The sequence below is a fragment of the Rattus norvegicus genome, chromosome 7, assembly GCF_036323735.1.
Source record: "Rattus norvegicus strain BN/NHsdMcwi chromosome 7, GRCr8, whole genome shotgun sequence".
Taxonomy (NCBI): domain Eukaryota; kingdom Metazoa; phylum Chordata; class Mammalia; order Rodentia; family Muridae; genus Rattus; species Rattus norvegicus.
The window spans coordinates 57,305,117-57,317,154 of NC_086025.1; the positions used below are offsets into that span (position 1 = coordinate 57,305,117).

General features: G+C 42.5%; 1 protein-coding gene across 19 annotated transcripts in view; it reads left to right on the forward strand.

The window, feature by feature from the left end:
• The window catches only part of Grip1 (glutamate receptor interacting protein 1), a 657,377-nt gene that overhangs the window by 484,616 nt on the left and 160,723 nt on the right, over positions 1-12,038 (forward strand).

The window sequence follows — 12,038 nt, forward strand, 5'->3', positions numbered from 1 at the left end:
GAGGCTGAATACACAGCTGTGCATCATGGGAACCCAGCGTTGCTGCCCGCAGCTTTGCTGAACCAAGCAACGCTAGGGAGAGCCTGAAATGAGCATTGGAGAGGGCTCCTGTGTATTTCCTGGGAGGGATAAATTCCCTAGTAACTTCACTACACGTAATATACAGAGAAAACCACAGCGTGAGCAGTAATAGTCTTTCCAAAAGCCATGCATGTTCCCACAGTGTTGTGTTATGACAATCACAATAGTAGTGATCGTCATCGGAGTCCTCAGCATCGTGGTCTGGTGTCCTCAGCAGCCGCAGAAGCAGCAGCAGAAGCAGAGGACGTTCGTTGCCACTGTGCCACTGCCACTGCAACCACCACTGTATCCACTGCCAAGTAAGCTGAGGAAAATGGCTGTCCCCCGTTCCTCCACCTTGATGCTACTGTGTCGTCGGGCTGTAATTCTGTTAGCCACAAGCCAGGGCTTGCTACCTTCGTGTTCATTCACTCAGCAAGTGCCAGGACACATCTGCTAATGTAACAGCCACCATTATCCACAGAAAGGACACAGAGGAAACCAAAGACAATCGCTGAGCCCAGCGTTCCCGACTTTGTGACTTAATATTGGGAGAGTTCATCAACAGCGTTTCTCGTTCTCTATTCAAGGTTTTGCTTTTGGTCTTTTTGTTTGTTTGTTTGCTTTTGTTTTTGTCTTGCTTCTTTCTCTTCTTTTTTCCCTTTCTTTTAATCTAATGCAATAGATTAAACCCATAGAAGCAAAGCACTTCACCATCATGTGTTTGCTGAGCATGCTCCCCACGCCTTCTCTGTTAGTGCTGTGCCACAGGATGAGGGTCTGGTAGGCCACTGTGGGATGTCCGAATCAACCCAAGTCAAGGGGCAGAGAGATGGCAAGATGGCTCAGTGAAAAGAGCACTGACTGGTGTTCCAGGTTTAATACCCATAACCCACATGACAACTCACACCATGTGAAACTCCTGTCCTGTAGGGGTGGACGCTGCCTCCTAACCTTCTCCTCAGGCAATAGGGACGCATGCAGTTCCTAGGCATACAAGCAGACAAATGATCCAAACACATAAAATAAAACTTAAAATACTGAAACTACTAAGATGAAACTCTCTTTCTTCATAATTTCGACCTCATGATTTTCCCTCGTGTTTGATTCTGTATCCTTGTGCTGGCTTCAGTCACTCACCACCGTAAACTTCCCACTGTTTTCCCGAGCCCCGTTCTCAGGTACACACACTGATCTTCAGCGGGTAAACAAATCAATATGGCTGAAGTCTTCCTTGTCCTCCCCTTCCTCATACATCTGAAACCATCTCTAAGTCAGGAATCCCTCTTCGCCTGTGTTACCTGGAGTCTGTGCTCTCTGCATAAACATTGTGTGAGGGGGGGGGGGGGCATAGTCTGCCACCCAGCACCAGAGCCATCTGACTGTGCTGCCTGGGCGTCTGTCTAAACTGTAATCCTCAGCTTCCTTTGGAGTTACGTGTGAATGGGAAATGAGCTGCTACCCTTGAAATACGATGACTTTCGGGAAATCTTTTTCTCACAGCATCTGCTGGATACAATCATGCTGGAATAGATAATCCTATGGCGGAAGTTTCCAAGCCTCTTCTGTTTATGAAATCCTCGGAGTCTTGGCAATTTCAGATAATTCAAATGAAGTTCCAAAGTCATTCTACGGTTAGGTCCAAATAATGTAGAGCACATTTTCTCCCGACGACTTATTAATTATCCGAAAAGCACAAAACAAAGGTGCCTTCGCATTCAGGTAACCCCAGTATTTTGTAAGGGTTTGTGTGTTTGTTAAACATTCTACATCTTCCCAGACCCTCAAGCTGAATTAACATCTGTAAACTCGGTTCCTGTTTCAGACCGGTTATCACGTGGTGTTGCCTTGATCATAGCATCCACAGGAAAAATATCTCCTTCAGAATAGTGAGCTATCAGCAAAAGCGAGGTACTATGGTTGGTTGCTTAACTGGTAAACACCATTGCTTCCAGCAGTCAGTAAATATGGCTTTGTTTCCCTCAAAGAAGTAAAATCTCTCGTAATAGTGCTTCGACTATGAAATCTGCATCGTCTCCTTGCACAGTTTGTCAATGGTAGCCTTAAGACAGTGGCAAAACAGAGGGAAGAAAGAACGCAGACCCATGGTTCCTAGGGAAACCTCCGACTGCTCATAGGGGACACCCACCTTGGAGTGGACATCAGCAGAATTCACCCCGTTGCATTTCAGCTCTGTGTGATTGTTTTTTACAATGGAGGCCATCAGAGTCAGTGTGTCACATTACTACACCAACTTCCTCAGAGCTGGTTTTGACTCAGAGGTAAAATGCATTTCATTCAGCCCAAGCTATGGCTTCATGCTAACATTAGAAGAAACTTTTCTAAAGTTCAGTTCTGGAGAATTCCCTTTGCTTCCCAGTCTCTTCCCCGGCAGCCTCTCCTCACCTGCTAACTCCTGTATTAGTGCACTGCAGGTTTGACAAGATGCTAGAATAACCCGGAGCTTTCAAAGAATGCCGGTTCTCATATGAACCGACGCGGGCAAACACAAACCACCACCCACTACGAAATAGATAATTTAAGTAGTCTTAACACTATTAAGGAAATTGAATTTGTAGATTTTAAATTTTCCAAAGTCTACCAGTCTACATGGCTTCAATGGAAAAAGTTTACCAAATATTAAAACATAATTAACAATTCTACACAATATCTTCTAGGTAATACAAGAAATGTGTCTCCTGATTCATTTTAGATAGCTAATATCATTCTGATGTCAAAATGGAAGACAACACAGAAAAATGAAATATGCAGGCCACACCACTCCTGCATGGGAATAGAGTTATTAATACAGGTATTAGCACTAGAATTCCATAACTTGTTTTCAAATTATACAATGTGATTAGGTGGAATTGATTTAGAAATGCAAGTTTTGCTCAATACTTGGAAAATCTCTCACTATTGTTCAATATATTAGCAAGTTAAAAATAAAGATCTTATTGACTAGTGCGAAAGAATTAAGAAATGTAACATACTTATAGCTTTAAAAATCTCTCTGAAAGTTAAGAATGATGGTTAACTTCGGCTTAATAGAGCTTCTAGAGAAAAAGGCATTGGCTTCCATAATGCTGAAACCCCAAATACTTTTCCCCAAGACTGATAAAAGGTAAGGCCATCCAGGTCACCACTTTAATTCAACATTGAATTGGAAACCCACACAGTACTTAAGACAAGAAAGGGGAATGGACTGGAGAGATGGCTCAGCGGTTAAGAGCACTGACTGCTCTTCCAGAGGTCCTGAGTTCAATTCCCAGCAACCACATGGTGGCTCACAACCATCTGTAATGGGATCTGATGCCCTCTTCTGGTGTGTCTGAAGACAGCTAGAGTGTGCTTATGTACATAAAATAAACAAAGATTAAAAAAAAAGAAAGGGGGAAAATACAGGTATGTAAAAAAGAAAAACCATAAAAAACCCATTAGCACATGAATTACCTTCATAAGGCATATATATATATGTATATATGTATATATATATATGTCAGTTGTATGTGTCTAGCCTAGCAAAGGAACAATATGTAATATTGTTAGTAATAGAATATTATTCATGATAACTGAGAAAAGTGTTTAGATGTAAAGCTAGCAGAGCACAGCATAGAACTTATGTGCTCAAACCTGGGAAAGTATTTATGAATGAAGATGACAAACCAAGTCTAAGCAAAAACTGGACAGATTTGTTATCTTTTACCAAATGGAAAATTCTGGGCAACCAAAAAATTGAATGTTGCTGTAAAATTATTTTAAAAGGCTGTCTTTGACGCCACACTAGGTCTGGCATCGTAGCGTCCCAAGATATCTGGTAGATGTCTTCATCTCAGTCAGCAAAGCCTCTCACCTGCTTTGCTCCATCCCATATCACACTGCTGATGGCCTCTGATCCTGGCAGCAATCTCTCTACCTGTCTAGTTCCCAAGGCAGGCTGCCACCATGCCAGACATACACATGTCTCCAGCCACCACATGCTTCTCTTGAATTCAATTAAATCATCACATGTAAAAGCACACAATAAAATAACCTCTGACCCCATTGATAAGATATAATTGCCCACCTAGACATACAAAGCCCTGTGCACATCCATCCCTTAAGAATATTCATAACAACCTGTAAATGTGCATAGAGGAATCTTAACATCAGCCTCCACGTTCTCCTGGCTGCTTCTCCCTTCTGGTTCGTCTTCTCCTCTCTCTGAAACTTTTCTCCTGCCCATCCTTCCTTCTCGTCCAATGACAGGCCTCGTTCTATCTTGTACCTGCCTTCACCTGCGTAATGACATCATCCTACAATTGAATTCTACCAAATCTTTGGTCACAAATGCCATTGTAATCTCGGCTACATTTTATAGCTATAGATAAGATTATTTTTAAATTTATATAGAAAAACAAAAGAGCAATTTTTAAAACTATAAAAAGCGTAGGGGGAGTCAGTCTATCTACCCAGTTTTTACATAGTATAGATTTGCAGTAATTAAGGCCAGGGAACAGTGGTGGGGAAATAAATGCATACAGCGAAATAACAAGCAGGAGACCAAGAAACACACTGTATCACTACACATGACTTGTTTTTGACAAGAGGCAAAGGTGGCTTAATAAATATGCCAGTCTAGAAAATGTCACTAGAGTAATTGGACACCTTTAGGGCAAAAAAAAAAAAAGATGAAAATTCTATATGAAAATTAACTCAAATTAGGCCAAAGACTTAAATGTAAATCATATTATCAACAATGTAGCAGACATTTAGAAATTATGGGTCAAACGGTAACAAAAGAGTTGACAAATGCAGAGCCTCTAAAGGGAACCAGTCAGACCCTATCTGCACTAAGAACGCTTGGCTCTACAGAAGCCACATGAGGACGCTGGAAGGAAAAATCTACGTCCTGTGAGAAGGCATCTGTCAGCTTCCTACTCGGCAGAGGAGAACTCCCTACAACATAGAAGCAGCTCTCAGAACTCAACAGTGAGAACAGTCTGATTTCTAAGTATAATCAGGTATGCACATACACACTTATCCAAGGGCTAAAGTAATTATTGGTGACCATATCACTTATGTGGAGAAACTGAATGATTTGTATGTTACAAGAAGAGACGTAAAATAGAATAAATACTCTGGAACGCAGTTGAACAGTTTATTAGAGGACTAAATATCAGCCACTATGTGACAAACAGACAGATTCTACTTCTGGGCGTTTACTCCCAAAGAATGAATATTCATGATCATGTAAAACCTGCACATGAATATTTAGAGTGACCTCATGAATAATAGTTGAAACCTGAAACATCCACAGTGTCTTTCGACAGGCAGGAGTTACGCAAACTGTAGCATAGCTTGTTGTACTGTAAATGGTTCTCGGAGGCCACAGATGCAGAAAAGCAGCTCAGATTAAATGGCAGAGAATGATGTTAAGTGTCAAAGAGAAGGAGGAAGAGGAGGAGGAGGTCCTGGTTAACCCTGAAGGGTTTGTTTTCATTCACAGTGCAAGATTCCATATATTCAACATTCTTGAAACAACAAAGATGCAAAAACAGAGATTACAGGTGGCCAGAGGTTAAGGAAATGGTGGGTGTGGGACGGAAATGGGTGTGTCTATAAAAGAGCAGTGTGCTTACTCCTTACGCGAACCAATTTCCGTGTGCCTTGACTTCACCGATGCTACTGTCCTGGGCTGTCTTACAGCATGATGAGACGCTAAGCAGTAGACAAAGCCTCCGTTGCCCTCCTAGCTATTCCTTGCACATGTGAACTACAACAATCTCAAAGTATACTTAAAAGCTTGATAGAGATGCACCGTAAACCTCTCAATAACTGTCCAGTTGTGATGCAGACTTTAGGTTGTACATAAAAAATTCAAAAGGAATGTTTTGATTAACTACAAAAACAAGTAGACTATAAGCCATCCCATCAGCAGGAGCTCTGGCTCAGCTGTTCTTGGCAAAGCCCAGTACCTCCAAAGCTCTCCGTGTTACTAGGGCACATAGCTGGACTGAGAAACTGCAAGGACCAACACATCCCAGCAGCCTCGGGCTGTAACACCTCCCCTGCCTCCAGCCCACTACTGGGCTGTCTTCAAGATTTGGTTCTCAGGAATCATCTAGAACACTGCTTTCTCACACCAAGAGGACCCTCACAGGCTTCACCTACAGTCTCTGTTTACTAGCCATAGCAGTCGCCACCCTAGAATAATCACCACTTACATACACCCTAGTCTCAGTGATGTTCATAACATTGGGAACTCCCTCTTTATTTAGCTCTTAACTTCAGTAACCTTCCAGAAAAGCAAGACTAGCTCTCTTTCACTACACTAGGCCTAATAATTATTTGTTAACAAACAATGAGGGAACAGTGTCCAGACACTAAGGCTTTCACAGAACCAAACATTGTCATGGCAACCCTTCATGCAAAGCAGTTGAAAACACAGTAAGGTGATAGAAGGGTTGGTACAGGTTCAGAGTGCACAATGTCCATTCTGTTATTGTCAATTTTTTGTTGTTGTTCTATGCATCCAAGCACATCTAGAGTCTGGGAAATTTGGGGAGTCAGGCACTGAGAACTTTGCTGGCCTCTCTGCCCCACGCCTCTCTTTCTGACAGCCGTCTTTGGTTTCAAGACCCGTGTCAGGGAGGCATCGTGAGCAGGCTTCTCCTACTCATCCCCAGAACTACTGAAGAACAAGCTAAACACCTCTGGAAGTCCCCACCAAACCTCCACATGGACTCATGTTCTGTTCTTAGTAATGCCAGCTCGGCCCTGTGCCCCAAACATCACATGGAAGCTTTCATTGATACTGTCAACTTTAGAGGTTAGTTTAGGAAAAAATGATCACGTGTTTATGGTAGGACTTTTACCTGGTTTTTCTTCTCTTGTGTTTGTTTCCTAAATGAAACTTAAGGCAGAGAGCAATTGAAGAAAATACACATTGATGTTAACCTCTGACTGCCACATGCAAAAAGACACCTGTGCACACTTGCTCTCTCTCTTTCACACACACACACACACACACACACACACAGAGACAGAGACAGAGACAGAGACAGAGGGCTATACATACATTGTCATGCATTTTGTGAAAGTTTATATTACTAGATTTTCATGTTGTTATTAAGATTTTTTTCATGATTGTTTTTGTGTTCACGCATCATGACTATTGTTTTTCTTAAAACTTTCGTGACTTTCATGTCTTAAAAGATTGAATCTACAAACTCAAAGAAAATTAGCAAACAGCTAAATCCCATGCCACCAGTGAGACCCTGGGGGGGGGGGGAGGGGGTCTGTTGAGTAAACTTGTGAACTTGCCCTTTCTTCTTTTCTTTCCTTTTTTTTTAAAACTGGTTATGTTGTTTTTTCTTTCCTTTTTTAAATGATAATTAAATATGATGATGAAGAAAATCTCAAATCTGGAGCCATCCCTTTCTTCCCAATTAGACATCCTCTGTTTCTAGGGCTGCTGATACTGTGAGCATGCTGCATTCTGCTGCATTCGCTGTGCTCAGTCTTCTTTTTGCGGAATGATATTTTCATTTTAAATGACAAAGGAAAGAAATGTCTGGTACATCTCAACTTGCCCAAGTCCCCTGTTTTACTGCAGTGCTTGTTTAGCAAGCCTTGACACACAAGGGAACTCCTGCAAACAAAAGCATCTGTCTCCATTCCTCTCCACCATTGCATTGTTATGCAGACATTAAATACCAAAAAAAAAAAAAAAAAAAAGGGCAGTGATTGATGGCTTGAGTAGAGCCTGTAGGTTAGCAGGAAAAAATTCCAGGAACAAGTTCCCACCCCAACCCCCATCCCCACCCTCACCAGAACCTCCTCTTCTCTCCCACTCCTTTAGGAAGCACTGTACCAGACTGAATCAGCTCCTTTGAGACTAAAGAGACTTATTGCAATTAGCCTCCTTGTGATTCAGCACATTTCCTTGCAAGGATATTCGACCCTCGCTTCTAGGCTTTGCCTAATTGATATTACTCCTCTGGTCTGGGTTGCTACTCAGCTAATCCTTATCAATGAATCGAGCAGCTTGGTCAGGATACAAAACTGTGAGTTAGTTCTTGCATTTGGAAACATAACACCTTTTGTTTACCTTGTTTCCAGGATGGTTTCCTCCGTGTGCCTTCCCACAAGCCACACCGTGGCTTTGCCTCCGTATCTAGTCTGAGCACCCCCGAGGATGACAGGCTTCACCATCTCCATCTTTGAGTTTTGTTGTTGGGCTCGCCATAAGCATTCATCGAGTTACTGAATTAATGACTCCACAAATTACTTAATTAACTGGGACATAAATGTTTTCTTTCTTGGCTTAAAAGTAGCTCTTAGGAAAAGACTTAAAATATTTTTAAATGAGAGGGTAATTGACTATTACCAGCTTTTAAAGTACCCAGATAAATGGATTTATATTCCAAAGAAAAGAGTTAAATTGAAAGAATTGAGTCGTTTATGTTTTTGAGATTCAGCCAGTAACTTTGGCTCTAGTTTTCCTGCAGAGGCAAACCTACAGGTCTTCATCACATATGACTGGACACTACATAATTGTAAATCCCTCTCATACAGTTCTCGCATTCTTGGAGACCCAAGTAGGAATAAGTGTCAATGAATTGAAACTTCTCACATGGCAGGCGTGACATGACCACTTAAAATATTCATGTGCCCTTCAGTCACAGGGCATGCAGAAATCCTGTCGGTACTGACCAGGAAGCTTCATTCCTCTGACTAACTCATAGTCCTAGTAGGCACTATGCAGGCTGCTAGGAGAAAGAAATTGCCAATCATTTTAGCCAGTTGTGAACTCTGTGAACTACAATAATAACCAGAATGGCAATAGACCCCTGGGTGCAGTGGTGGCAGAAAATTTATGGGGATAGCCAACCACTTCCTGATAGGGGTTAAAGCCTGCACCACAAGAGGAAATACATGCTTAGTACTGGAAATCTGGCCCAGGACCCAGAACTCACAAACCACAGGGGTGAACCTACTACTATTATTCTGTCAAGTGGACATAGTACCCAACTGCCCGCTAAATTTATACCTCCATTCCCACAGATTAGTGCAACTCCCAGACATCAGAGAAGTTTCCTTGGGCAGTGGATAGTGGTTAACAGAAGACAGCAGAGACTGATTCAATGTCAAGGTGATTGTGAAATAATTAGCCAGAAACTGAACATCTACGTTATTCGCTCTCACTCCCCCTCCTCCTCCTCCTCCTGCCTTCCCCCCTTCCCTCCCCTCCCCTCCCCATCCCCTCTCCCTCTGTGTGTGGGGGAGTGGGAGACAGAGAGACAGAGAGACAGAGAGACAGAGAGAGAGAAGAGAGCACTCAAAGACTGTTGCAGCATAAATTGTGAAGGAACAAAGCCATGTCTTCTGGACACAAAAACACTGATACTTGTGAATTTCCAACAACTTCAGGTACCCCCGCAAGACCTGCCCCGAATTAAGCCAGTCAACATTTCTGCATGAATGAAGGAAACACACATGATCCCCCTACCCGAAACGGAGGAGTCATTGACAGCTGGTTGCTGCAGGGGAAGGGCAAGTCAGGGCTCTTTACACGTGTGTCCCAGGGCAGCCTAACCATGCTTTAGTGGATGACACCACACCCCTTGAGTATTTGCAAAACACAAAGTGAACTTGGTGGGTTACTTAGAAAAGAAAAGACAAAATCATGTTGTTGGGAAGGAGATGCTTATCTGCGGAATAGTTAAGAAGAAGAACAGAGAAAGAGAAATAGAGTCAAATTACATAGTATGAAATTCCCAAAGAATGAATGCTTGAACCCTATGTCTAATTTTAATGCTCTAAATGAGATGCTGAAGTAACTACACCACTACGCATATTTCAAAAACATTCAATGAGTTTCTTTGTCCGCCAGACTCGCTAGGCATCCTTACCTGTCTGTGCTGCAGAGAGACCCCATGTGCTGCATCATCATGGTCAACCATTGACTGTTAAACGTTGGAACCTGGCTTTCTACCAGCAAAGACTTCGGTTGTTTCTTAAGTTGACATCTCCACTATTGCTGGGCCCACATCAGTGTCAACGGCTTGTCTAAGTGGTTGTTTTGTTTAAGGGGGCACAAAAGACGAGCAAATACTAGTGGACTTAGGTACAGGCGTTTCTGGGAAATAGCATAAAAGGCTGGGGACTTTCATGCAGGTGGCCAGACCTTTTATGCTTGAGTTTTAGTCTTTACCTGAGCCTTCAGATGAAATGTTATGGCATTTCATATATTCATATGACATTAATATAAACTCATTGCTTCTTCTTCGGACTCTAAAGAATAGTCTACAACTCAGTCACTTGGACATGCTGGCTTCTTGATTGACATGCTGGGTCATGACGTCGTCGGCCCAGGCAGTTCTGACACTACTGACTGGGATGACACCTATGTCCCTGAAGAAGTTAGCACATCTGTGCGCCTTGTCTCTCTTCACCAGACAGTTGGTTCTCCACCCTGGGCCACATGAGACTCTAGTTCTTCTCTTAATGTGATATTTTTTTTAGTATCTTGGTGGAATAATCTGTCGTCAACAATTTAAATATCTGTACAATAAACATTCATAGAGATTTTTGAAGTATAATGAACCATTATGCATAATTAAGAAAAAATTGGAAAAGGGAGTATAAATAATCTCTTAAAAAAATAACCTGTGGCTTAGTAAAAACAAAACGATTCTTGTCGTTTTAACGTACGCTTGGCATCCTAGAAGTCTGTGACGATGGAAATCGATAGCCTGACCAGTAAAAACCGGAAAACCATATGGTTCCCCATCTCCACCCAGAAAGTATCTGTGTAACAGGAGAGAATAATGGGGCAGGAACCTCTAACACAGAGACGGCCATTGCGAAGCCTCCGCACAGTAAATATTGACCTCATTTTTATTTCCTGAGAGAGGCGTAGTCTTTTTTTTAGTATTATTATTAACTCGAGTATTTCTTATTTACATTTCGAGTGTTATTCCCTTTCCCAGTTTCCGGGCCAACATCCCCCTAGCCCCTCCCCCTCCCCTTCCTTATGGGTGTTCCCCTCCCCATCCTCCCCCCATTGCCGCCCTCCCCCCAACAATCACGTTCACTGGGGGTTCAGTCTTGGCAGGACCCAGGGCTTCCCCTTCCACTGGTGCTCTTACTAGGCTATTCATTGCTACCTATGAGGTCAGAGTCCAGGGTCAGTCCATGTTTAGTCTTTAGGTAGTGGCTTAGTCCCTGGAAGCTCTGGTTGCTTGGCATTGTTGTACATATGGGGTCTCGAGCCCCTTCAAGCTCTTCGAGTTCTTTCTCTGATTCCTTCAACGGGGATCCCGTTCTCAGTTCAGTGGTTTGCTGCTGGCATTCGCCTCTGTATTTGCTGTATTCTGGCTGTGTCTCTCAGGAGAGATCTACATCTGTCTCCTGTCGGCCTGCACTTCTTTGCTTCATCCATCTTGTCTAATTGGATGGCTGTATATATATGGGCCACATGTGGGGCAGGCTCTGAATGGGTGTTCCTTCTGTGTCTGTTTTAATCTTTGCCTCTCTATTCCCTGCCAAGGGTATTCTTGTTCCCCTTTTAAAGAAGGAGTGAAGAATTCACATTTTGATCATCTGTCTTGAGTTTCATGTGTTCTAGGCATCTAGGGTAATTCAAGCATTTGGGCTAATAGCCACTTATCAATGAGTACATACCATGTGTGTTTTTCTGTGATTGGGTTACTTCACTCAGGATGATATTTTCCAGTTCCAACCATTTGCCTATGAATTTCATAAAGTCATTGTTTTTGATAGCTGAGTAATATTCCATTGTGTAGATGTACCACATTTTCTGTATCCATTCCTCTGTTGAAGGGCATCTGGGTTCTTTCCAGCTTCTGGCTATTATAAATAAGGCTGCTATGAACATAGTGGCGCACGTGTCTTTTTTATATGTTGAGGCATTTTTGGGTATATGCCCAAGAGAGGTATAGCTGGGTCCTCAGGTAGTTCAATGTGAGAGG